Below are 26,994 nucleotides of genomic sequence, written 5' to 3' on the forward strand. Positions count from 1 at the left end.
TCCAAATATTCCACTTTTTCCACCAGGAATGGGTTATCAGACAAATCCCCGGAGCAAACACAGACCCCATCGCTGTTAATTGACCCATTGACATGGTCACCGTTCTGTGGACATAAAAATCGAAATGAGCACAAATTCAACATTTGGTGTGAGCTCACCCCTCCTGTACCTCATATCTGAGCTGGTAACACAGCTCCTCCACAGAAAGGTTACATGAGGAGACCATTCAGCCCATCACATATTTACTGGCGTTCCTCCTCCAATCTGGGAACATTGATCCACCCTTCACCCCCAAAACTGCCAGTAACGGATCAGCTACTCGTTGGTTCCATTGTTCAGCTCAGACAATGCCCGGTTAAATACCCTGCCCAGTTTAGCTTTCAGGCTTCTTCCCCTCAAAGGGGAAAGCCTCTGGTCACCTGGTTCTATGATGAGTTTACTTTAGTTACAGGCCCACCATTGTCATTGCATCATTGATGTTAGTGACCATCTTGCTGATGTGGATTGTCAGTGAATGTGAGAGTTTGTCAGAGAGAAAGACATCCAGATTACACCTGTATCTACACGCAGATTGAGCTGGGGGTGGCGGCTAATGCACTACATCCAGCTTTAGTCATACATAGAACATAGAACATAGAACAATACAGCGCAGTACAGGCCCTTCGGCCCACGATGTTGCACCGAAACAAAAGCCATCTAACCTACACTATGCCATTATCATCCATATGTTTATCCAATAAACTTTTAAATGCCCTCAATGTTGGCGAGTTCACTACTGTAGCAGGTAGGGCATTCCACGGCCTCACTACTCTTTGCGTGAAGAACCTACCTCTGACCTCTGTCCTATATCTATTACCCCTCAGTTTAAAGTTATGTCCCCTCGTGCCAGCCATATCCATCCGCGGGAGAAGGCTCTCACTGTCCACCCTATCCAACCCCCTGATCATTTTGTATGCCTCTATTAAGTCTCCTCTTAACCTTCTTCTCTCCAACGAAAACAACCTCAAGTCCATCAGCCTTTCCTCGTAAGATTTTCCCTCCATACCAGGCAACATCCTGGTAAATCTCCTCTGCACCCGCTCCAAAGCCTCCACGTCCTTCCTATAATGCGGTGACCAGAACTGTACGCAATACTCCAAATGCGGCCGTACCAGAGTTCTGTACAGCTGCAACATGACCTCCCGACTCCGGAACTCAATCCCTCTACCAATAAAGGCCAACACTCCATAGGCCTTCTTCACAACCCTATCAACCTGGGTGGCAACTTTCAGGGATCTATGTACATGGACACCTAGATCCCTCTGCTCATCCACACTTTCAAGAACTTTACCATTAGCCAAATATTCCGCATTCCTGTTATTCCTTCCAAAGTGAATCACCTCACACTTCTCTACATTAAACTCCATTTGCCACCTCACGGCCCAGCTCTGCAGCTTATCTATATCCCTCTGTAATCTGCTACATCCTTCCACACTATCGACAACACCACCGACTTTAGTATCGTCTGCAAATTTACTCACCCACCCTTCTGCGCCTTCCTCTAGGTCATTGATAAAAATGACAAACAGCAACGGCCCCAGAACAGATCCTTGTGGTACTCCACTTGTGACTGTACTCCATTCTGAACATTTCCCATCAACCACCACCCTCTGTCTTCTTTCAGCTAGCCAATTTCTGATCCACATCTCTAAATCACCCTCAATCCCCAGCCTCCGTATCTTTTGCAATAGCCTACCGTGGGGAACCTTATCAAACGCTTTGCTGAAATCCATATACACCACATCAACTGCTCTACCCTCGTCTACCTGTTCAGTCACCTTCTCAAAGAACTCAATAAGATTTGTGAGGCATGACCTACCCTTCACAAAGCCATGCTGACTATCCCTGATCATATTATTCCTATCTAGATGATTATAAATCTTGTCTCTTATAATCCCCTCTAAGACTTTACCCACTACAGACGTGAGGCTCACCGGCCTATAGTTGCAGGGGTTGTCTCTGCTCCCCTTTTTGAACAAAGGGACCACATTTGCTGTCCTCCAGTCCTCTGGCACTATTCCTGTAGCCAATGATGACATAAAAATCAAAGCCAAAGGTCCAGCAATCTCTTCCCTGGCCTCCCATAGAATCCTAGGATAAATCCCATCAGGTCCCGGGGACTTATCTATTTTCAGCCTGTCCAGAATTGCCAACACCTCTTCCCTACGTACCTCAATGCCATCTATTCTATTAGCCTGGGGCTCAGCATTCTCATCCACAACATTATCTTTTTCCTGAGTGAATACTGACGAAAAATATTCATTTAGTATCTCGCCTATCTCTTCAGACTCCACACACAATTTCCCATCCCTGTCCTTGACTGGTCCTACTCTTTCCCTAGTCATTCGCTTATTCCTGACATACCTATAGAAAGCTTTTGGGTTTTCCTTGATCCTTCCTGCCAAATACTTCTCATGTCCCCTCCTTGCTCGTCTTAGCTCTCTCTTTAGATCCTTCCTCGCTACCTTGTAACTATCCATCGCCCCAACCGAAACTTCACACTTCATCTTCACATAGGCCTCCTTCTTCCTCTTAACAAGAGATTCCACTTCCTTGGTAAACCACGGTTCCCTCGCTCGACGCCTTCCTCCCTGTCTGACCGGTACATACTTATCAAGAACACGCAGTAGCTGATCCTTGAACAAGCCCCACTTATCCAGTGTGCCCAACACTTGCAGCCTACTTCTCCACCTTATCCCCCCCATGCTGTACTTGAAGCCTGGAGTGAGGATTCTTTATTAATATTATTTATGAATTATTTACACAATGACGGGACTGTTTCCTCACTGGGTTGTACATTGTTCCTCGCATTACTCCAAACAAAAATACGTTAACAATCCAAAAATTGAAAAGACTTCCACTTATGTAACAATTTTCAGAAGCTCCCTAAACATTTCTGGACCAGTGGAATACTGTTTCCTCACTGGGTTGTACATTGTTCCTCGCATTACTCCAAACAAAAATACGTTAACAATCCAAAAATTGAAAAGACTTCCACTTATGTAACAATTTTCAGAAGCTCCCTAAACATTTCTGGACCAGTGGAATACATTTTGAAGGAAATACATTGTGGTGATATGCATCACCGTATATACACAAGGGGTTAATGTAAATACACTACAACTAAGTAAACACTAGAGGGAGCACCAGAGATGTCATGACATGCAGACATACAGCTAATGAACACATAGAATAGGACACGACCAATGGGCAGTCAAGTCACCCAGAGGTGATGCTACCACAAGGGGGCATTACACAACCCATATATAAGGACAGGGCACACATGCTCTGTCTCTTTCCACAGGCGACACTTAGAGAGTAGGACGGGCAGATCAGAAGCATCACACCCATCTCGTGGCTTAGAGCAGACTGGTTAGTTAGACTGAGTTACTACAACAAGATTAGAAGGAGAGTCGAACTCATAGAGAACTGTGCTAGTGGTTCAATAAATCACATTGAACTTACTTCAAAGTCTGGAGTATCTTTTGGTCAAAGCTGCATCGAGTTGCAGCCTGTGTTATCCCAGAGTACATAACACATCATGGTACCAGTAGTGCCTGTCGAATCTATATAGTTCAACTCAGCAAGATCCGTGACTACCAACAACAGCACCCAGGCAAGATGATCGAGATTCCGGTTCCTCAGCAGCTCAGGTACCACAGCAATCTCAGTGCCAACTGGCGTGTATTCAAGCAGAGATTTGAGATCTACCTGGTAGCATCCGACCCAGATGGTGTGGCCGATGCTGAGAAGATAGATCTTCTACTCACCATTGTGGGTGAAAGTGCAACAGAAATCTTCAACTCCTTCAAGTACTCCAAAGGGCAGGACAAGAGAGACTTCCAGACAGTCGTGGACAAGTTTGAAAACTACTGCGAGGTAAACTGTTATGGGCGAGGTGTTTTCAGAACCCCAAAATGTATCATGGAGTTCAACCAACCTCTCCCTTTAATGAATTTGTTGCTTTTCCAAGCACGCGGCTTTTTCCCTAGGTGTGTGATTACAATTATGGACACGTGGGTTTTTAAACGCAAATCACTGTTTATTCCATGAACTCAACTTAACATCTTAAATAAACATTGGATCTCTTAATACCCCTTACTTCAAAGATAACTCAGAAAATATTGCAACAGTAAATAATTCCTTAAAATGTTCCTTCAAACTTCCAAGAGACTTAACACTTTTAAACAGTATCACATCAGGTTAAAGAATATATATATTTTCTGTAGAATGGCAGAGACATATTAGCTTGGTTGACGTCTGCTCCAGCACCTTGCTTTTTTTCATGCAGCTCTCTGGAAACCCACAGACACACCCACGCTGCTTTCTCAAACCTGGCTTTCTCCCTTCAAGCAGATCACAGCAAAACAGAACTTCTCAAGCTGCTGTCTCAAACTGGCTTTCTACTTCTAAACTGCTCTCAGCAAAACCAGCCAGGCAATTTTTAGCTGCTCTCAGCAAAACCAGCCAGGCACTTTTCAAACTGCAAAACCAAACTGCAAAATGGCTAAACTGAGCTGAGCTCCATCCACTCTCTGACATCACTGTTTTCTTAATGGTACTTTGCTTAAACAGTCATGTCTTAAAGGTACCCTCACATGACACCTCCCCCCAAGAAAAAAAAACGATCAACTTCAAGATGGTTTCATTTTTCACTTTTGCACCATCCACTAAGAAACGTACACAGTAAATATACCTTTTTCGTTTTTTAAAAAAAAACAACACATGCAAACAGGGACAATAATATAGTCCATTTTCCTTTGTTCTTCTTCCCCCAACCGAAATCCTTCTCGATTGACGGTCTCTTTGAACAAAGTCTCTGCGCGATCCATCCATTCCTCTACTCCTCAGCATTTCTCTTTAGAATCAGATACTTTAGTTCAATCTGACCACAGAGTCCCTTGCAATTCTCCAATACAGGAACATTGGTTACCACAATTTTCAGGCGGTCAAATGCCTGTTGAAAGTCCGCTGTCCACTGACATTTTTTAGATTATTTTTAGCAAGTCCATCATGCCTCAAAACCTTTGCACAAAGGTTCGATCAAATTCATTCATGCTAAGAAATCGCATTATTTCCCTTTGTCTGGAGGATATCGGAAACTCCGCAAGGAAAGTGATTCGGGCTTCTCCAAATTCACTTTCGGCTGGGTTCATCACCGAACCCGCCTCCTGAAGTTGATCGACGAACTCCATACGCTGTTTTAAATGTTCTTTCTATGTCTGGAAGTTGGAAATAAAAGCAGATTGTCCCACTTTCTCAATGCAATCCTTCAATGGTGCATTCATGTAACTGCATTAATCTTTCCATAGTCCACACACAACCGTTGGGTACCGTCTGGTTTAGGAACCATCACTATGGGTGAGCTCCATTGGCTGCAACCCACTTCAATTATGCCATTCTTCAGCATACTCTCAATCTCTCTATTAACCTGTGCCAATTTTAATGGATTAAGTCTATATGGATGTTGTTTGATAGGAACAGCATTTCCCACATCTACATCATGTAGAGCCATTTTAGTATTTCCCAATTTCCCAACTTTTAAGAACATCCTCATTTTCCAATTTAATTTGAGGTATGTCAAATTCACAGTCATCTGGATTTGGTTTGTCACTTTGAGTTAATAAAACCTCCTTTTTCTCTCCTTCCCTGTCAAAGTACCTTTTAAGCATATTCACATGACACACTCGGTGAGTCTTCCTTCTATCTGGTATTTTTACCACATAATTCACCTCACTTAATTTCCTTTCAATCTGATACGGTCCACAAAACCTAGCTTTTACAGGCTCCCCTACCCCTGGTAACAACACTAAAACTTTATCCCCACTGGCAAAATTACGAACTTTGGATTTCTTGTCCGCTACCCATTTCATCACATTTTGTGCAACTTTCAAATGTTGTCTAACCAATTCACCTGCTCTATTTAATCGGTCCCTAAAATTTGACACGTGATCCAATAGTATAATTTCCGATTTCTCACCCACCAATTTTTCCTGAATCAATTTAAGTTGTCCTCTTACCTCATGACCAAAAATTAGTTCAAAAGGACTAAATTTGGTAGACTCATTTGGTGCATCCCTAATTGCAAACAATACAAATGGGATTCCTTTATCCCAATCCTCTGGATAATCTTGACAATACGCCCTCAGCATTGTCTTTAATGTCTGATGCCACCTTTCCAACGCTCCCTGCGATTCTGGATGGTACGCAGTTGATTTAAATTGTTTTATTCCAAAGCTATCCATAACTTCTTTGAATAACTTTGAAGTAAAATTAATTCCTTGATCCGATTGAATTTCTGTGGGTAGTCCATGTCTAGTAAAGAATTTAAGTAACTCCTCCACAATCCTTTTAGCTGGAATATTACGTACTGGAATGGCCTCTGGAAACCTAGTAGACACATCCATTACAGTCAAAAGATATTGATTCCCACTTTTTGTTTTAGGAAGCGGTCCTACACAATCGATTAGGACCCTTGTAAAAGGTTCCTCAAATGCTGGAATGGGTATTAAGGGTGCTGGTTTTATCACTGCTTGAGGTTTCCCTATCATTTGACATGTGTGACATGATTGACAAAATTTAACTACATCTTTATGTAGTCCAGGCCAATAAAAATGTTTCTGGGTTTTAGCTTGAGTTTTCCTTATTCCCAAATGACCTCAGACTGGTACCTCATGTGTAACTCCCAACACCTCCTTTCTATACCCTACTGGCAATACTACTTGATGAACTTCTGCCCACTTTTCATCCACCTGCATATGTAAAGGTCTCCATTTTCTCATCAAGACATCATTTTTACGGTAATAACACTCTGGTATACTCTCAGATTCCTCTTCCGTATATGCTTTCTGATATATCCGTTTTATTTCTACATCTTTCTGTTGTAACTCCGCCAATTTTCCTGAGCTAAAAATATCCGCCTCATCCTCCACCTGTTCTTGTTCTTTTTCAACCATCTGGTCAAAAATTGTTTCTGATAATTACACTTCAACTTCATGTTCACTCTTTGATTTCTCCTCTTGTCTTAACCTGTGACTTTGCAACCTTGTTACTACACAATCCGGAAAAATCCCAGGATACTTGTCCTTCAACACTTCAGTTGTCTGATTTTCAACTGGCTTATCAACTTCAGTAGGCATCACTCCCACTTGCGATCCAGCTATATTATTACCCAAGATAAACTGTGTTCCTGGACAAGATAGTTTCTCTATTACTCCTACTACCACTTCACCATTCTTCACTGGACTTTCCAACCTTACCTTATCTAATGGAACGCTACTCCTCTCACCCTGAATTCCACATATTTCTGGTAACATTCTTCCCAAACTACATAATTCCTCATCTCTTACCATTAAAGATTGACTAGCCCCTGTATCTCTTAAAATTGTGACTTATTTACCTTCTCCTCCTGATACACATGAGTAAACTTTACCCACACAAGTAAATTCTTTAAAGACATCTGGCACCTTCTTAACAATTACTTCTTGAACAGGCTATACAATCGTTTGCACCTCCTTTGCTTCCATTGGGCTTTCCTTTACCACTCTAACAACCCCCACTGTCTTATCCTGTTTCACCACATCAGCCTTCCCAGTGCTTTTCTTCAACCACCAACACTGTGACTTTACATGGCCTAGTTTATTACAGTGAAAACATTGAAACTTTTCCTTTCTTTTACACCCTCCTGGATTTAAAAAAAATCTGAGGTACGCTCTCTTTATTGTCTCCCATCAGATCACCTTTACCTTTACCACTTGAGTATTTCTCATGTCCCCAGTTTCTGTCCCTCACCGGCTGAAACTGATGTCGGAAACCAATCTTTGATTGATGAACTAATTCATAATCATCTGCCATTTCCGCTGCTAATCTCACAGTTTTAACCCTCTGTTCTTCCGTATGAGTTCTCACTACATCAGGAATTGAATTTTTAAACTCCTCCAAAATTATAATTTCTCTGAGAGCTTCATTAGTTTGGTCTATTTTCAAAGCCCTTATCCACCTTTCAAAATTACTCTGTTTGAGCCTTTCAAACTCCATGTAAGTTTGACCAAATTCTTCCTTAAATTTCTTAACCTTTGTAAGCTTCAGGCACTAGCTCATATGCACTTAAGACGGAGTTCTTCACCTCCTCATACGCTCCAGATACCTCCTCCGGTAGTGATGCAAACACTTCACTAGCTCTACCTACCAGCTTTGTTTGAATCAGTAACACCCACATGTCCTGGGGCCATTTCATTTGTTTAGCTACCTTCTCAAATGAAATGAAAAAGGTTTCCACTTCCTTCTCGTCAAACCTTGGCAATGCTTGGACATATTTAAATAGATTCCCACCAAGCCTTCGACTATGACGCTCTTTCTCACTTTTCTCATCACTATCATCCAACTGTACGTTTCCCTTTACGTCTGCCAATTTTAACTGATTGTCATGTTTCATGGCCATTTTCTGAAGTTCAAACTCCCTCTCTTTATCTTTTTCCCTGATCTGTATCTCCCTTTCTTTTTCTTTTTGTTCTGCTAGGGCTATTCTTTCTTTTCTCCTTTCTTCGCTCTCCTTTTCTTTTTCCTCTCTCTATCTTCCTCTTTCTTTTTCCTCTCTCTCACTCTCGTATGCAAGCCGCTTTAATTCTTTCGCATGTTCCATTTGTTTAATTTGCAACTGAATTTTTGCCATTTCCAATGAGTCAAACTCTATCTCAGGCAACTTTAAATGCTTAACCACTGCCATAATTACCTCATCTTTTTGCATTTTGTCAGGTAATGTTTACTGCAATGTTCTTGCCATATCTAACAGTCTGCTTTTTGTTTCTGTCCGTAAAGTACTACATGTAACATTCTCCACCCCCAAAAACTTCTGAGCCTCTGAAAGAGCCATTGTTCACAACACTCTCCCCACTTAAACTAAAATACCACACCAGAAAAGCAACAATCCGTCACTGTCTTTAAGTTCACAAAAACCAATCCAATAGATAAACATTTATCCCCCTCGAGCCCCCAATTGTTATGGGTGAGGTGTTTTCAGAACCCCAAAATGTACCATGGAGTTCAACCAACCTCTCCCTTTAATGGAATTGTTGCTTTTCTGAGCACGCGGCTTTTACTCTTGGTGTGGGATTACAATTATGGACATGTGGGTTTTTAAACACAAAACACTGTTTATCCCATGAACTCAACTTAACATCTTAAGTAAACATTGGATCTCTGAACACCCCTTACTTCAAAGATAACTCAGAAAATATTGCAACAGTAAATAATTCCTTAAAATGTTCCTTCAAACTTGACTTCAGCTCCAGCTCCTTGCTTTTTTCATGCAGCATTGATTTTCATTTTCATTTCATTTCATTCTGGAATCCCACAGACACACCCAAGCTGCTGTCTCAAACTGGCTTTCTACTTTTAAACTGCCCTCAGCAAAACCAGCCAGGCACTTTTCAAACTGCAAAACCAAACTGCAAAAATCAAACTGCAAAATGGCTGAACTGAGCTGAGCTCCACCCACTCTCTGACATCACTGTTTTCTTAAAGGTACATTGCTTAACCATCCATGGCTTAAAGGTACCCTCACATGACAAAACACAAAAGAAATCGGTAAAACTGGCACCTACACTCACCACGAGGCAAAGGTAGGCTTGCAGCAGAGGCAAACAGCAAGTTTGATTGGCAGCCAACTTATGCAAGGAGCCTCACCTGTGCAGTTCCCCAGAAGACGCAAACCGGCAAAACAGTGTTTTGCGCATGCGCGAGAAGCCGTGCATGCGCAGTTGCGAAAAGAGCGCACCGTAGAGGAAAAGCGATCTGCACATGCGCAATCCATTCCTATGCTCTACGTCACAACGTCAGACCACGCCCACTTAAAGGGGAACTGTCTGAAAATAGTGAAAAAAGATTTTAAAGCCAGAAAACACAATTCTTTCACCTGGAACGAGAGCACAATGCCTGAATTTCGACCAGTAGCTAAACATAACCTCCGCAGAACCCTGTAACAAGCAGTTAGCCCCACCCTAAGAGATGATTTAGTCCTTGAAGACTACGACTCAGACGATGATTTCATCATTGGACGTGGCGACCTCAGTACCAAATCCGAACCGCAACGAGATGTGTTGTACATTGAAGCATCCGACACAGTCATGGGCGAGTTCTTCGGATTTGAGGATCCTCAGCCCAGCATACATGACATCCCGATCCATGAGTACAGGATTCTGCTGCGGCCTGACGCCAAGAGACAGAGAGCGGTACAAGCCCACAGAGAGCGGCCTGACGCCAAACCAGTGGTCCACGCACCACGAAGAGTCCCCGACTACGCAGAGAAAGCACTGACAGACTCCACAGCGAGACCACTGCATGTCTCCACACAGAGGACACAGAAAGACTCGACAGCGAGACCACTGCATGACTCCGTTGAGAGCGCACAGATCGACTCCACAGCGAGACCACTGCGTGACTCCACAAAGGGAACGATGCCAGACTCCACAGAGAGAGCGATACAAGCCTCCACAGCGAGCTCGTTGACAGACTCCACGAAAGGAAGCAACGCAAGACTCCAGAGTGCAGTCCTTGCATGAACAAGACCACGAAGGCCTAGCAACCTTATCTGAGCAACCAGCAGCAGATGATGCAAGTCTGTCACGCTCAAGTGCACAGCAAGACGATTATGACAGTCAACCATGCTCACGTGAACAAAAAGTCTATGGCAGTCTACCCAAATTATTTGAGCCACCAGAAGAAGACTCTGACAGTCTACCCAGCTCATCTAACCGACAAGAAGACACTGAAGGTCTACCCACTGTATGTGCGACAAGTGACAAAGGCTTCACAATTCCCATACAAGATGTGCGACATTTCAGCGAGACTGACAGATCTCAGCCTGTATGTACAGAGGCACTCGACAATCAAAGTGAGGCTACTAGTGACTCCAGTGACACCACGTTAATTCAAGCCTCATCTACTCGAGCCTCTCCACAGGAACCTGAAATGACTCCAGACGGGGAGCATCAAGAAACCAAAGGTGAACCAGAAAGGGCTCCAGACGGGGAGCATCGACAAGCCAAAGTTGATTCAAGTGAACCGGACATGACTCCAGACGGGGAGCGCCAAGGGATCAGAGATGACGTGCTCAATGAAACAGCAGATGCCACAAAGAACACTGACACAAGTAACTTTGTGAAGGACTCGAATTCTCCACTCAGTGTGGTCATTGAGCGCAACAAACACAATAACAAGCACATCAGTAACAACAATGACAACAACACTGGAACAACGACTGGTACGACATGGTACAACTCTGCCAATGCAGGGCACTGTGACAGCACAGCTCAAGACAATGGCAAGTGTGCAGACACACCATGGCATCACAACGCCTCTTACAAATTCACGTTTGCTACACTACAAACAAGCAGACGAGCTCTCAAGGCAGCTGACATACGGCATCAATACCGCAAACACAGACACCAGTCCAGGTCAGACAGGAAAGATGTCGTCAAGAATCGCTACCACAAGCATTAAAAAAAGAGTCCACCTCAGACAGCGAAGTGATTTGACCATTTGAACACCTCCTGATGACTTATTGGTTCCTTAAGCACAGGGACACTGACGGCATTCACAAGGGAATGACAACATCAACATCGACACTTCCATAACAGCACAAGAAAGCCACTCGACCATATTAATTCATGAATTTTGGACTCAACTATTATTTGGTATTGTATAATCCTCAACATCATCATAACTATTATTTGGTAGTGTATAATCCTCAATGTCATCATAACTATTATTTGATCTTGTATCATCATCATAACTTGTACATGTCATCACTTATTTACCTGTTTTTGTTCAATTTTTCTTTAACACTGTACAGAAAATATGTAACACGAAAAAAGGGGGATGTGGTGATATGCATCACCATATATACACAAGGGGTTAATGTAAATACACTACAACTAAGTAAACACTAGAGGGAGCACCAGAGATGTCATGACATGCAGACATACAGCTAATGAACACATAGAATAGGACACGACCAATGGGCAGTCAAGACACCCAGAGGTGACACTACCACAAGGGGGCATTACACAACCCATACAAAAAAGGACAGGGCACACATGCTCTGTCTCTTTCCACAGGTGACACTTAGAGAGTAGGACAGGGGCAGATCAAAAGCATCACACACCATGTGGCTGAGAGCAGACTGGTTAGTTAGACTGAGTTACGATAGCAAGATTAGCAGGAGAGTCAAACTCATAGAGAACAGTGCTAATGGTTCAATAAATCACATTGAACTTACTTCAAAGTCTGGAGTATCTTTTGGTCAAAGCTGCATCGAGTTGCAGCCTGTGTTATCCCAGAGTACAGAACACATCATACATCAGCCAAGTTTCACCTAGCGAGATCCCACACACCTAACGAGATTAATCTTGACCGGGAGGCACTGAAACACAAAGAGGAATCTCGGGAGGACCACCATCTTAACCGCCTGCACCCTCCCTGCCAGTGACAGGGATACCATATCCCATCTCTTGAAATCCTCCTCCATTTGTTCCACCAACCGCGTTAAATTTAACCTATGCAATGTGCCCCAATTCTTGGCTATCTGGATCCCCAGGTAACGAAAGTCCCTTGTTACCTTCCTCAACGGTAGGTCCTCTATTTCTCTACTCTGCTCCCCTGGATGCACCACAAACAACTCACTTTTCCCCATGTTCAATTTATACCCTGAAAAATCCCCAAACTCCTCAAGTATCCGCATTATTTCTGGCATCCCCTCCGCCGGGTCCGCCACGTATAGTAGCAAATCGTCCGCATACAAAGATACCCGGTGTTCTTCTCCTCCTCTAAGTACTCCCCTCCACTTCTTGGAACCCCTCAACGCTATCGCCAGGGGCTCAATCGCCAGTGCAAACAATAATGGGGACAGAGGGCATCCCTGCCTTGTCCCTCTATGGAGCCGAAAATATGCAGATCCCCGTCCATTCGTGACCACGCTCGCCATCGGGGCCCTATACAACAGCTGCACCCATCTAACATACCCCTCTCCAAAACCAAATCTCCTCAACACCTCCCACAAATAATCCCACTCCACTCTATCAAATGCTTTCTCGGCATCCATCGCCACTACTATCTCCGTTTCCCCCTCTGGTGGGGCCATCATCATTACCCCTAACAGCCTCCGTATATTCGTGTTCAGCTGTCTCCCCTTCACAAACCCAGTTTGGTCCTCGTGGACCACCCCCGGGACACATTCCTCTATTCTCATTGCCATTACCTTGGCCAGGATCTTGGCATCTACATTTAGGAGGGAAATAGGTCTATAGGACCCGCATTGTAGCGGGTCCTTTTCCTTCTTTAAGAGAAGCGATATCGTTGCTTCAGACATAGTCGGGGGCAGTTGTCCCCTTTCCTTTGCCTCATTAAAGGTCCTCGTCAATGCCGGGGCGAGCAAGTCCACGTATTTTCTATAGAATTCGACTGGGAATCCATCCGGTCCCGGGGCCTTTCCCGCCTGCATGCTCCTAATTCCTTTCACCACTTCTTCTACCTCGATCTGTGCTCCCAGTCCCACCCTTTCCTGCTCTTCCACCTTGGGAAATTCCAGCCGATCCAAGAAGCCCATCATGCTCTCCCTCCCATCCGGGGGTTGAGCTCCATATAATTTTTTATAAAATGTCTTGAACACTCCATTCACTCTCTCCGCTCCCCGCTCCATCTCTCCTTCCTCATTCCTCACTCCCCCTATTTCGCTCGCTGCTCCCCTTTTCCTCAATTGGTGCGCCAGCAACCTGCTCGCCTTCTCCCCATATTCGTACTGTACACCCTGTGCCTTCCTCCATTATGCCTCTGCAGTGCCCGTAGTCAGCAAGTCAAATTCTACATGTAGCCTTTGCCTTTCCCTGTACAGTCCCTCCTCCGGTGCTTCCGCATATTGTCTGTCCACCCTCAAAAGTTCTTGCAGCAACCGCTCCCGTTCCTTACTCTCCTGCTTCCCTTTATGTGCCCTTATTGATATCAGCTCCCCTCTAACCACCGCCTTCAACGCCTCCCAGACCACTCCCACCTGGACCTCCCCATTATCATTGAGTTCCAAGTACTTTTCAATGCACTCCCTCACCCTTAGACACACCCCCTCATCTGCCATTAGTCCCATGTCCATTCTCCAGGGTGGGCGCCCTCCTGTTTCCTCCCCTATCTCCAAGTCTACCCAGTGTGGAGCGTGATCCGAAATGGCTATAGCCGTATACTCCGTTCCCCTCACCTTCGGGATCAACGCCCTTCCCAGCACAAAAAAGTCTATTCGCGAGTAGACTTTATGGACATAGGAGAAAAACGAGAACTCCTTACTCCTAGGTCTGCTAAATCTCCACGGGTCTACACCTCCCATCTGCTCCATAAAATCTTTAAGTACCTTGGCTGCTGCCGGCCTCCTTCCAGTCCTGGACTTCGACCTATCCAGCCCTGGTTCCAACACCGTATTAAAATCTCCCCCCATTATCAGCTTTCCCATCTCTAGGTCCGGAATACGTCCTAGCATCCGCCTCATAAAATTGGCATCATCCCAGTTCGGGGCATATACGTTTACCAAAACCACCGTCTCCCCCCTGTAGTTTGCCACTCACCATCACGTATCTGCCCCCGTTATCCACCACTATAGTCTTTGCCTCGAACATTACCCACTTCCCCACTAATATAGCCACCCCCCTGTTTTTCGCATATAGCCCCGAATGGAACACCTGCCCCACCCATCCTTTGCGTAGCCTAACCTGGTCTATCAGTTTCAGGTGCGTTTCCTGTAACATAACCACATCTGCCTTAAGTTTCTTAAGGTGTGCGAGTACCCGTGCCCTCTTTATCGGCCCGTTCAGCCCTCTCACGTTCCACGTGATCAGCCGGGTTGGGGGGCTTCCTACCCCCCCCCCCCCCCCCGTGTCGATTAGCCATCCCCTTTTTCCAGCTCCTCACCCGGTTCCCACGCAGCTGTATCTCCCCCAGGCGGTGCCCCCCCGCCCATCCCCTCCCATACCAGCTCCCCCCTCTCCCCAGCAGCAGCAACCCAGTAATTCCCCCCTCCCACCCACCCCCGCTAGATCCCCCGCTAGCGTAATTACTCCCCCCATGTTGCTCCCAGAAGTCAGCAAACTCTGGCCGACCTCGGCTTCCCCCCGTGACCTCGGCTCGCACCATGCGACGCCCCCTCCTTCCTGCTTCTCTATTCCCGCCGTGATTATCGTAGCGCGGGAACCAAGCCTGCGCTTCTCCCTTGGCCCCGCCCCCAATGGCCAACGCCCCCATCTCCTCCACCTCCCCTCCTCCCCCCATCACCACCTGTGGAAGAGAGAAAAGTTACCACCTCGCAGGATTAGTACATAAAACTCCTCTTTCCCCCCTTTTTAACCCCCCTCTTCGCCCCCCACATTCGCCCCACCACTTTGTTCAAACGTTCTTTTTAATAACCCGCTCATTCCAGTTTTTCTTCCACAATAAAAGTCCACGCTTCATCCGCCGTCTCAAAGTAGTGGTGCCTCCCTCGATATGTGACCCACAGTCTTGCCGGTTGCAGCATTCCAAATTTTATCTTCTTTTTATGAAGCACCGCCTTGGCCCGATTAAAGCTCGCCCTCCTTCTCGCCACCTCCGCACTCCAGTCTTGATAAACCGCGTTCTCCCATTTACTGCTCCGAGTTTTCTTTGCCCATCTAAGGACCATTTCTCTATCCTTAAAACGGAGGAATCTCACCACTATGGCTCTGGGAATTTCTCCTGCTCTCGGTCCTCGCGCCATCACTCGGTATGCTCCCTCCACCTCCAATGGACCCGCCGGGGCCTCCGCTCCCATTAACGAGTGCAGCATCGTGCTCACATATGCCCTGACGTCCGCTCCCTCCGCACCTTCAGGAAGACCAAGAATCCTCAGGTTGTTCCTCCTTGCGTTGTTCTCCAGTGCCTCCAACCTTTCCACACATCGTTTCTGATGTGCCTCATGCGTCTCCGTCTTCACCACCAGGCCCTGTATGTCGTCCTCATTCTCGGCTGCCTTTGCCTTCACGACCCGAAGCTCCCGCTCCTGGGTCTTTTGTTCCTCCTTTAGCCCTTCGATCGCCTGTAGTATCGGGGCCAAGAGCTCTTTCTTCATTTCCTTTTTGAGCTCTTCCACACAGCATTTCAAGAACTCTTGTTGTTCAGGGCCCCATGTTAAACTGCCACCTTCCGACGCCATCTTGGTTTTTGTTTGCCTTCCTTGCCGCTGTTCTAAAGGATCCACTGCAATCCGGCCACTTTCTCCTCCTTTTTTCATCCGTATCCAGGGGGGATTCCCTTCTGGTTTACCGCACAGTGTTTTTAGCCATCAAAATTGCCGTTGGGGCTCCTTATCAAGAGCCCAAAAGTCCGTTTCACCGGGAGCTGCCGAAACGTGCGACTCAGCTGGTCATCGCCGCACCCGGAAGTCCATTCGACTTATAAAATTCTAACAGGACTAGACAGGGTAGATGTTACCAAAGGTGGGTGTGTCCAGAACCAGGGGTCACAGTCTGAGGATTCAGGGTAAACCATTTCGGACAGAGATCAGGGGTGGGATTCTCCCGTATCCGGCGGGGCGGGGGGTCCCGGCGGGACGGAGTGGCGTGAACCACTCCGACGTCGGGCCGCCCCAAAGGTCTGGAATCCTCCACACCTTCAGGGGCTAGGCCACCCTGGAGTGGTTGGCGCCCCGCCGGCTGGCGGGATAGGGGCCTGGCGCCATGCCAACCGGCGTCGAAGGGCTTCCGCCGGCCATCGCGTGTCGGGGCATGTGCGGGAGCGCCAGCGCGTGCTGGCATCATCCCTGCGCATGCGCACATGGAGTCACTTCCGCACCGGGAATGGCGGATGACCACGGCCTCCGGTGCGGAAGGATAGAGTGCCCCCACGGCACAGGCCCTCCCGCGGATCGGTGGGCCCCGACCGCAGGCCAGGCCACCGTGGGAGCACCTCCCAGGGCCAGATCCCCCCGCGAGCCCCCAAGAACCCCGGAGCCCGCCCGCGCCACCAGGTCCCGCCGGTAAGGGACCAACTCCAATTTACGCTGGCGGGACCGGCCTAGAACGGGCGGGACTTCGGCCCATCGCTGGCCGGAGAATCCGAACAGCCCCGGGGCCCATTGAGTCGCGTCGGACCCCGCCATTCTCCGAGGCGGGCGGCGCGACTCACGCCACGCCGGGCTTTGGGGGGCAGGAGAATTGGGAGGACGGTGGGGGCGGGATTCACGCCGACCCCCGGCGATTCTCCCACCCGGAGGGGGGGTCGGAAAATCCCGACCCAGGAGACACTTCTTCACACAAAGAGTGGTGAGCCTGTGGAATTCATTGCCACAGGAAGTAATTGATGCTAAAACTTTGAATATATTCAAGAGGCAGCTTGGGGAGAATGGGATAAAAGTCTATGGGGGAAAAGCAGGATTAGGCTATTGAGTTGGATGATCAGCCATGATCGTGATGAATGGCGGAGCAGACTCGAAGGGCCAAAAGGCCTCCTCCTGCTCCTATCTTCTATGTATCTATGTATTTACACAATGACTGGATTGGTTCCTTATTGGGTTGTACATTCTTCCTCACCTTATTCCAGTCAAAGATACACCACATAAAAACAGTGTTTCAAGTTACCGTTCAGGGTTTTGAGACTCTCGCAGGTAACATCAGCAGGGTTCTTCACAAAGGGTTCAGTTTAATTGTGATGTGATGTGACTGTGCCCACAATGTTTCATTGACTGGAACGTTAAAATGGAAAATGGTTCCATTTATGTAACAATTTTCAGAAATTCCCGAAATAGTCCAGGGCCAATGAAATACATTTTGAAGGAAATGTATCAGCCAATTTTCAACTAGCGAGATCCCACACACCCAATGAGATTAATCTTAGCCCGGACACCAGGGACAAATTCACCTGTTCTTCTGTGGAATAGTCTCATTAGGTCTGTTACTTTCACCTGAGAGATGAGACAAAGTCTTGATTGAGCATTTCGAATGAAAGAAGGTTACCTCCTGTCAGTGCGGCACTCTTTCAATAATGTACTGGAGTTCCTCTCTGTAACCACATTCACAAGTTTCCAGAGTGGGGTTTCTAACCCCCAATCTTCTAACTCATCGAGCGGCTGCTGGTTTCAACAGAGCGAGACACAAAACAGAAGGATCTTGACGTGATTAAAGTTTATATGAAATCAGAAGTAAACTTACAGACGGCAGGACAGAGGCTGCGATCAACAGAAGGAACAACATCTCCGTTTTGCTTCTGAGCTCACCTCGAAGGTGGATGAGGAGGGGAAAGAGCTTAAATCACCAACTCACCAGAGCCCCTCCCCAAAGTTAATGACTTTCCAAGAATAAATTTGTACGGTGATTCTTTCTGCTATCACCCATCGCACCTTTGAAATTCAGGTAAATTGTGTAATTTCCAGGAAAGATTGTGTGAAAGTAGGTTTTCAGCCACAGATTACACCCATAGATGTCAACCTTACACTTTAATTAAACAATGTGCACAACATGTCCTGTATTTGTACCAGAGGTTTCGTTCCTGGTCTCTTTCCTGAAGGTGGTTCTGGTTACAAATCTGGCAATTCTCTTGCCTCAAGGATTCTGTTCGTTTAAAGGCTGTTGGGCTAAAGAAAGGTTTATATTTATCTACAATCAATAAAATGTGTATTTATGCAGCTTTTCGGCAGCTGCTGATCTATTCAATCAGGCCCGCCCCTCCACCGTGGCACCCTCGTCCCCATTAGAACCATTGCACACTCTCACCCTGACTGCATCCCGGGCAGACCTCCTCTTTGCTCCAGTAAATCCGAGTGACACAGACTTAAATGTATCTGCCGTACAACGGATTTAGGCCTTCAATACCTCACAAGCGCCAGGGATCCCTCAGGCCTGGGTTTGCCTCTCGCAAACGTTGCGAAGCCGAATGAAAAACATTCGATAACGCTCTGACAGGACCGACAACCCAGTTTTCAGGGAAGACTCGGGAATGTTCACTATTCCGGGAGGAAGGCGCGAGGGACAAGAATGAGACTGCAGCGCTGAAGGAATGAGTTGCATATTTGGACGGAACCTTGGAAAAACATTCCATTCCCAAAGAGCTGTACGAAGAGATGGAGCTCCAGAATATTGAATGGCAATTGACGGTGCAATTTTCTGAATGAAGGCCTTGCGGTCTTTCAAAAACAATTGGCAGAAGCGCGATTGTAGAATGTGCCCTTAAAAGTTAGCGCAGAGGGCGGCGCAGTGGTTAGCACTGGTGCCGCACAGCGCCAAGGTCCCAGGTTCGATCCCGGCCCCGGGTTACTGTCTGTGTGGAGTTTGCACATTCTCCCCGTGTTTGCGTGGGTCTCACCCCCACAACCCAAAGATGTGCAGGTGGATTGGTCACGTTAAATTGCCCCTTAATTGGAAAAAAGTAATTGGGTACTCCAAATTTATTTTTAAGAAGCTAGCACAGAGGAATCATAAACAAGGAAAATACTGATCAGTGGAGAGAATACAACATGGAGCAGCAAACAAAGCTTTGAGCTGATGTATGTCATCCAAAAGCAGCTGTTCCCTCTCCTGAGGAGGAACGCCTGCGTAGCTCTGGATCTTTTCGAAATGTTGGGAGGATATAAATGCAACCAGTGTGATTGTAGCCAGACCCCACAGTCCAGAGTGCCAGACATTAAAAGAGTATTCCGACACATATTTCACCTTCAATCTCTCTTCTGTCATTGCAGGTCTGCTCATTACCATTCCAGGTCCCGGAAAGTCCCCAGTGGGCAGATCAACCTACTGCCTTGAGGTTATCAGGGCACATCTGCTGGAGGTTGAGGGGTGGCCTGATCAAGGTTGACAAAATTATGAGTGGCACGGGACAGAGTGGATAGTCAGACACATTTTCCCAGGGTGGAAGATTCACTTACTAGGGGACATAGGTTTAAGGTGCGAGTGGGAAGGTTTAGAAGAGCTGTACGAGGCAATTTGTTTACTCAGAGGGTACTGAGTGCCTCGAACGCACTACCAGAGGACGTGATGGAAGCAGGGATGATAGTGATGTTTAAGAGGCATCTTGACAAATACAGGAATAGGATGGGAATAGAGAGATACGGACCCCGGAAGTGCAGTAGGTTTCAATTTAGACGGTTATCATGATCAGTGCAGGCTTGGCGGGCCGGTGGGCCTGTTCCTGTGCGACACTTTACTTTGTTCTTTATTCACACAACGGGTGGCAGAAAGTTAAAACGTTTTTCTAAAAACAGCAATTGATGCGGGATTATTTGTTTTCAGAGAAGACTCAGGAATGTTCACTATTCCGGGATGGAGCCGAAAGGCACAAGAATGAGACGGCAGCGCTGCAGGAAACAGTTGCACATTTGGAAGGAACCTTGGAAAAACATTGGGCGTGATCCAATGGCCAGGCTGTGCCTGAAAGGCAGCTCGCCGCAGCGCAACGTGGCCGATAAAAGCCGGGAGACCACGCTCCCGGGATCTACCGGGCTCTCAATACCTTGCGAGATTCAGTGCAATCTCGCGAGACGATCCGATGCAAATCCTGCCCTTTGCTGGCGGGATCACTTTTTGGCAAATCTGAGTACTACAGCGAGACAGCTTGTCTCACTCTAATCTGCAGATTCCCCAGGGACCTGAGGCTTTGGGATTCGTTCCGTTCACCTCAGAGACCATGGGCGAGCGTCGTTCAGCACTGGGTTCCACAAACGGGGACCAGACAGAACAGCGCACATGGGGGTCTCCCAGGGTATTGGAGGCCCCCAATTGCATGCCCTTTGGGCAGGGGGAGTGCCCTGGCACTGCTGGTGACACTTGGACATCCTGGCACTGCCAGGTGCCCAGGCGGCATTGCTAGCCTGCATGGGCACTGCCAGGTTGCCCTGCATGGGTGTTAGGGGGCAAACAGGGAGTGGCCAGAGACCCTCCCATACTGCGTTCAGTCTGGAGGATTCGAGTATCGCTTTGAGGATCCCCTATTAAATGGCGTCCCGATCTCTCTCTACACCGCCTTAACAAGGAGATGGTGCGGCATCTGTTCCATGTCCTCGCGGACTTGGCACTTTGTGCAGGAGGAGGACACCAGCTCCCAGTGGACGTCAAGGTCACCGCTGCCCTGGACGTTTACGTCTCAGGATCATTCCTGGTCTTGAGCAGCAACTTGTGTGGCATCTCTCAGGCGGCAGCCCATAGGGACATCCGGCAAGTCAAGGATTCCCTGTTTGACTGGGCAGAAAATTAGATAAACTTTGACACAGACCAAGCCCAACACAATGCCCTGGCAGCAGGATTCTCCGCCATCGCTGGGATGCCCCAGGTCCAGGGACTGATAGACTGCACGCATGTCGCCTTGCGCTCACTGGGCAAATGATGGGTAGGCTCGAGAGACCATTTGGCCTCCCCTTCCACCTTTTTCTTATGTCCTTATGATATATCCTTATCCACTTTGGTAGCAAAGACGAGAAGGCAGTCCATTATCTAAATGGCTATAAATTAGGAGAGGAGAATGTGCAACGAGAGCTGGGTGTCCTTGTGCACCAGTCACTGAAGGTAAGCAGGCAGGTGCAGCAGGCGGTAAAGAAGGTATGCCATCAGAGGTGGAGGCATCTAGCTGCATATCTTGTCCCGTGGCTTTCAATGCCCCTAGTGGGTGTCCTCTGGGGCCTGTGCACTTGACTGTGGCACATGCTCTGTCCCGGGTGCTGACTGCGAGACGCAATGTCGTCAGTGGGGTGGAACTCGGAGGAGCTGGTCGCCACTGCATTGGACGGGCCTGGGTTGGCACCAGCTTGCCCTCCACCCGCTTGGTGCTCTCTTGGTGTTCACCTCGGGATGGAGGGGCAGCTGGCCTGAGCCCCGGCTGCCCCTGCGTCAACTGGCTCTGCCAGCCCTGGCAGCTCCCCAATGTCTGCACCACGCCTCGGTAATGCTTCTCAGTGACTGGGACATGCTCTGTGTAATGTTCTTGTCGGATGGCCTTATTTCGTACAAGAACACTTGTAGTTAAAGTTATAAACGATGTGGGTAAACCAACATACAAGAGAACAGTTTTTTTTTAAAACAGTAAAATCATGCACAAGCAGCCTCTCTCTTTGACTTCCTCCAGTCAGTCTGAGGGGTCAGCTGACTAAAATTCACTTATATACCAGTGAGACTCCTAGTGGTCAGTTGGTGAATTACAACACAACCATATCACTACATCCCCTTTCCTTTGAAAGAATAAATTAATACATTATCATCAGTATATTTACATGTGACATCATTAGCCTGTGTGCCTGACAATATTAATTTTTTACATTTTTAACAACTATGTATATATATGTACTCTGGTTGATCTTCTCAAAGTTTGATCTTGCTGTTCAGAACTTGTAGATTCAATGTTCACCGTGACTCATGCTCAGGAGCTGCTGAACTATCTGACGCTGCAGCTGATGTTAATTCTGATGTAGATGCGACATTCATCGCGTTGTTGTGAAAGTCTTCTCTGGTTTTCAAGAGTGTGTGATGATTTCTTCTTAAAACCAACCCATCCTCTGTCTGTACGTTGTAGGAATGAGGTGCTACATCTTCAAGTACAATGCCCTTTTTAGACCCATTACCTGAATCTTCTACTCTCACAATGTCACCACTACTCAGAGGTGGCAAATTCCAGACACTTTAATATAGAACTCCTTTTGTTTCTCTTTAATGTTTTGCATTTCCTCAGCACCATTGAATTAATGATACTGAGTTCAGATCTTATATTGTAGATCTCCATACATTGACCTCTGGGCCAGTGTGAGTTGATGTTCCTCATCACCACTTGAAGAGTTTGATCCTTCCTGGTCTCTTCTTGGATCTCGCGTGGTTTCGCATCTGATACTGGGAATAGTAGTGTGGAAATAAGATTGACACGCAGATCTGCATCCTCAGTCATCTCACCACCAATACTTTGCATCGGCGCTCTCAATAATGCATCTGCTAAGAACAAATATTTGCCGGGCGTGTAGATGAGGTTGAAATCAGAGCGTTGTAACTTCATCATCAACCTCTGAATGCGCGGAGGCAGCTGTTGAGATTTGTTCCGATGACGTTGACCAAAGGACGATGATCTGCCTCAACTGTGAAAGTTGGAAGCCCATAGACGCAGTCGTGGAATGTCTCCAAGCCGACAACTAAACCCAGTGATTCTTTCTCGATTTGAGCGTAGCTCGGCTCTGTGGTCATCATGGATCGTGACGCATAATCAACTGGCTTCCAATCGTCATGCTGGAGTTGCAGGAGAACTGCTCCCAGACCATCTTTGGATGCTTCTGTTGACACTTTAATCCGCTTAGACGGGTCAAAAAACGTGAGAACTGGCGTGGTGGTTCGTGAAGTCTTCCACGCTTGCTCATGTTGCTCAGTCCAAGTGAAATCCGTTGTCTTGTGCAGGACATCATGTAGCGGTGTCGTTTTTGCTGACAGGTTTGGAATGAATTTCCCTATAAAATTGATCTTACCCTTCACTCTTAAGATGGCTTTCTTGTCCTGTGGTTTTGGCATGTTGAAAAGTCCTTGGATTTTTTCCTTGTCGGGTTCAATGCCATGCGATGAGAGATTGGCACCGAGGAATGTGACCGCAGTTACTCCAAATTGGCACTCTTGCTTGTTGAGCTTCAGCCCATTTCTCCTGACGCTCGTTAGAACTTTAAGCAACCTGTGCTCTTCTATGGTTGTGCCCCAGATGATGTACATCCACGTACACATGTACACCTTCGATGCCTTCGGTTATGTGCTCCATGGCACAGCGAAAACCTTCCGATGCCGAAATTATGCCAAACGGCATTCTCAGAAAGCAGTCCAAATGGGGTATTCAAAGTGCAGTACTTTGTACTTTGTTCCTCGAGCGTGAGTTGCCAGGAACCCTGAGGTGCATCAAGTTTCGTAAAGAATTGTGCACCAGTCAGCTCACAAGTGAATTCCTCACGCTTTGGTATTTGGTAATGTTCTCTTTTGATATTCTCGTTAAGATCTTTAGGATCCATGCAGATGCCAATATCACCATCCTTTCTGTTTACACAAACCATGGAGTTTACCCAGTCGGTAGGTTCTTCTACCTTTTAATTTTGTCATTCTGTCTAGCTCCTTTATGATCCCGAAGAGGTGCAGGTACTCTTCTGGGTGCCTGTATCACAGGTTTTGCATCCTCTTTGAGTTGTATCTTGTAGATGACCAAAACCTGTGAACATATCTCTGAATTTGCTGATAATGTTCTCAGAATCGTTGGAGCGTTGATCCAATCTGTTGTGGATGCTATATACCCACTGCACTAGACCTGATGATCACCTAGCAATGATATAAGCCCTAGGATACAATACAGGATGGGACATAATAAACTGTGTTCTTCACCACTACACTCAGATCACAAGCACCATAACATTTAATGCTTGAAACATATCCCTCTGAGATATTTTGTGATTTCTTCTAATCGGCTGAATTTTTAGATTTTTAAAATCCGTCATGCTGATTAAATTGGCTTTGGCACCAGTGTCTAACTTTAATCGGATCACTGTACCGTTCCTTTGCATCTGAAACAAAACTTGGACCACATCTTTAACACAGAAACACTTTGTCCTGATCTTTAACCTGTTGGTGCACAAGGAACTTCAGGAACTTCCCCGTCTTTCTTTGGAGGTTTCCCGCCTTTTTGGAAAAAGGGCGACAACCAGAGTGCTTTCCTGCAAGAAAACGCCGCCATTACTGAGAAACATTTCAGAATGCTGTGCTGCCAGCTCGTGAGCCTGACAAATCTTAACTGTTTTTTCAAAAGACAGCTCCCATTCCCTCAGCAACTGCTTCCCTCAGCTTATTTTCATTCACACCAAACACAATCTGGTCCCGAATCATGGAAGATTCCGCCGCAGAAAAATTCCAGGTTTTAACTCTTAACTTTAAATCAGTGATGAACTGATCTATGTACTCTCAAAAACAACTGGCAGAAGCACAATTACAGAACGTGAACCTGAGTGTTGGCACAGAGGGATTATACTCTGCCAGTGTGAAACTGGTGAGTGGGGAGAATACAACATGGAGCAGCAAATAAAGCTTTGAGCTGACGTAAGTCATCAGTAACCAGCTATTCGCTCTCTGAGCAGGGATGCCTGCATAGCTCTGGATCACCTCCAGAGGGCGGGTGATGTAAAGGTGACTCCTGTAGTTAACAAGTCAGAACAGCGTTGTAATAATCAGCACGGGACATACAGTGTGAGGATGATTGTTTTCCTCGTGCTCCTTGAGGAGTACGAGCTCCCCCACTAGGGGGAGGGTAGCTCGCCCATATTTGCATTCAGCATGCAACCAATCGACAGGAGAGAGTCCCGGTGAGATTCTATCGGCACTCATATATATCATTGTTTTAAAATGTATTTGTCTGACTTTGGACTCCCTGAGCCTTATTAAAAGCGTCTTCCTGAGTGTTCCGATTTGAATGTGACCATTTGGCAAATGGTGAATAGTTAGAAACAATGGAAGAGACTTGGGGAATTGGTACATATTGATCATTAAAATGTCATTAACAGTGACAGAACGTAAACCTAAAAGTTAGCACAGAGGAATTATACTCTACCGATGAAAAACTGATCAGTGGAGAGAATACGACATTGTTCCCTTCAATCTCTCTTCTGGCATTGTGGAGCAGGTTTGTCCATTAACATTCCAGGTCCCGGAAAGTCCCCGGGGATCAGACTGCACTTGAGATTATAATAATAATAATAATAATCTTTATTGTCACAAGTAGGCTTACATTAACACTGCACTGAAGTTACTGTGAAAAGCCCCTAGTCACCACATTCCGGCGCCTGTTCAGGTAAGTGGTATGGGAATTGAACCGTGCTGCTGGCCTTCTGCATTACAGGCCAGGGGCGGGATTCTCCGACCCCCCGACCGACCTGCAATGGGCCGAAGTCCGGCTGCTGTCATGCCAGTCCCGCTGGCGTGAATCAAACCACCTACCTTACCGGCGGGACTGGCGGCGTGGGCGGGCTCCGGGGTCCTGGGGGGGGGGGGGCGGCGTGGGGCGATCTGGCCCCGGGAGGGTGCCGCCACGGTGGCCTGGCCCGCGATCGGGGCCCACCGATCCGCAGGCGGGCCTGTGCCTATGGCCGACGTGGAGGAGACCCCACCCCCGCGCATGCACGGGGATGACATCAGCAGCCGCTGACGCTCCCGCGCATGCACGGACTTCCGCCGGCCGGCGAAGTCCTTCCGGCCCCAGCTGGCGTGGCGCCAAAGGCCTTCCACGCCAGCCGGTGGAGCGGAAACCACTCCGGCGCGGGTCTCGCCCCTCACGGTGAGGGCTTGGCCCTGAAAGGTGAGGAGAAATCCGCACCTTTGGGGGCGGCCCGACACCAGAGCGGTTTCCGCCACTCCATTACGCCGGAACCCCCCGCCCCGCCGGGTAGGGGAGAATCCCGGCCCAGCTGTCTAGCCCACTGAGCTAAACCAGCCCACTGAGCTAAACCAGCCCACTATCATGTTACCTCCTGCGGAAATGTTGCCAGGGATTGATCAGCCTAAACCTCCAACTAGGATCGGGATCGAATTGGGTCCCCAAAGGAGGTAACATTGTAGTGGGCTGGTTTAGCTCAGTGGGCTGGTCTGCTCAGTGGGCTAGACAGCTGGTCAGTATTGCAGAACAAGTCAAATTCTTTTTGGAGCATGCAGGAAACATGCTGTTAATAAGGTTCGGGGTGCCCAAAGTTCGCACAGAGGAATTATACTGTGCCAAGGAAATACGGACCATTGAAGCGAATACAACAGGCTGGATTCTCCGTCTCCGTCCCGCCGCGCCACATTTCTGTTTCACCCCGCCGTCGGGCTGCTCCGTTACACCGGCCGGTCAATGGGATTTCCCATTGTGGGGCAGCCCCACGCCGTCGGGAAACCTCCAGGCTGCCGGCAAAACGGAGCATCCCGCCGGCGGAGAATCAAGCCCAACATTTCTACCTTC

This window comes from Scyliorhinus torazame, chromosome 25, assembly GCF_047496885.1.
Source record: "Scyliorhinus torazame isolate Kashiwa2021f chromosome 25, sScyTor2.1, whole genome shotgun sequence".
Taxonomy (NCBI): Eukaryota; Metazoa; Chordata; class Chondrichthyes; order Carcharhiniformes; family Scyliorhinidae; genus Scyliorhinus; species Scyliorhinus torazame.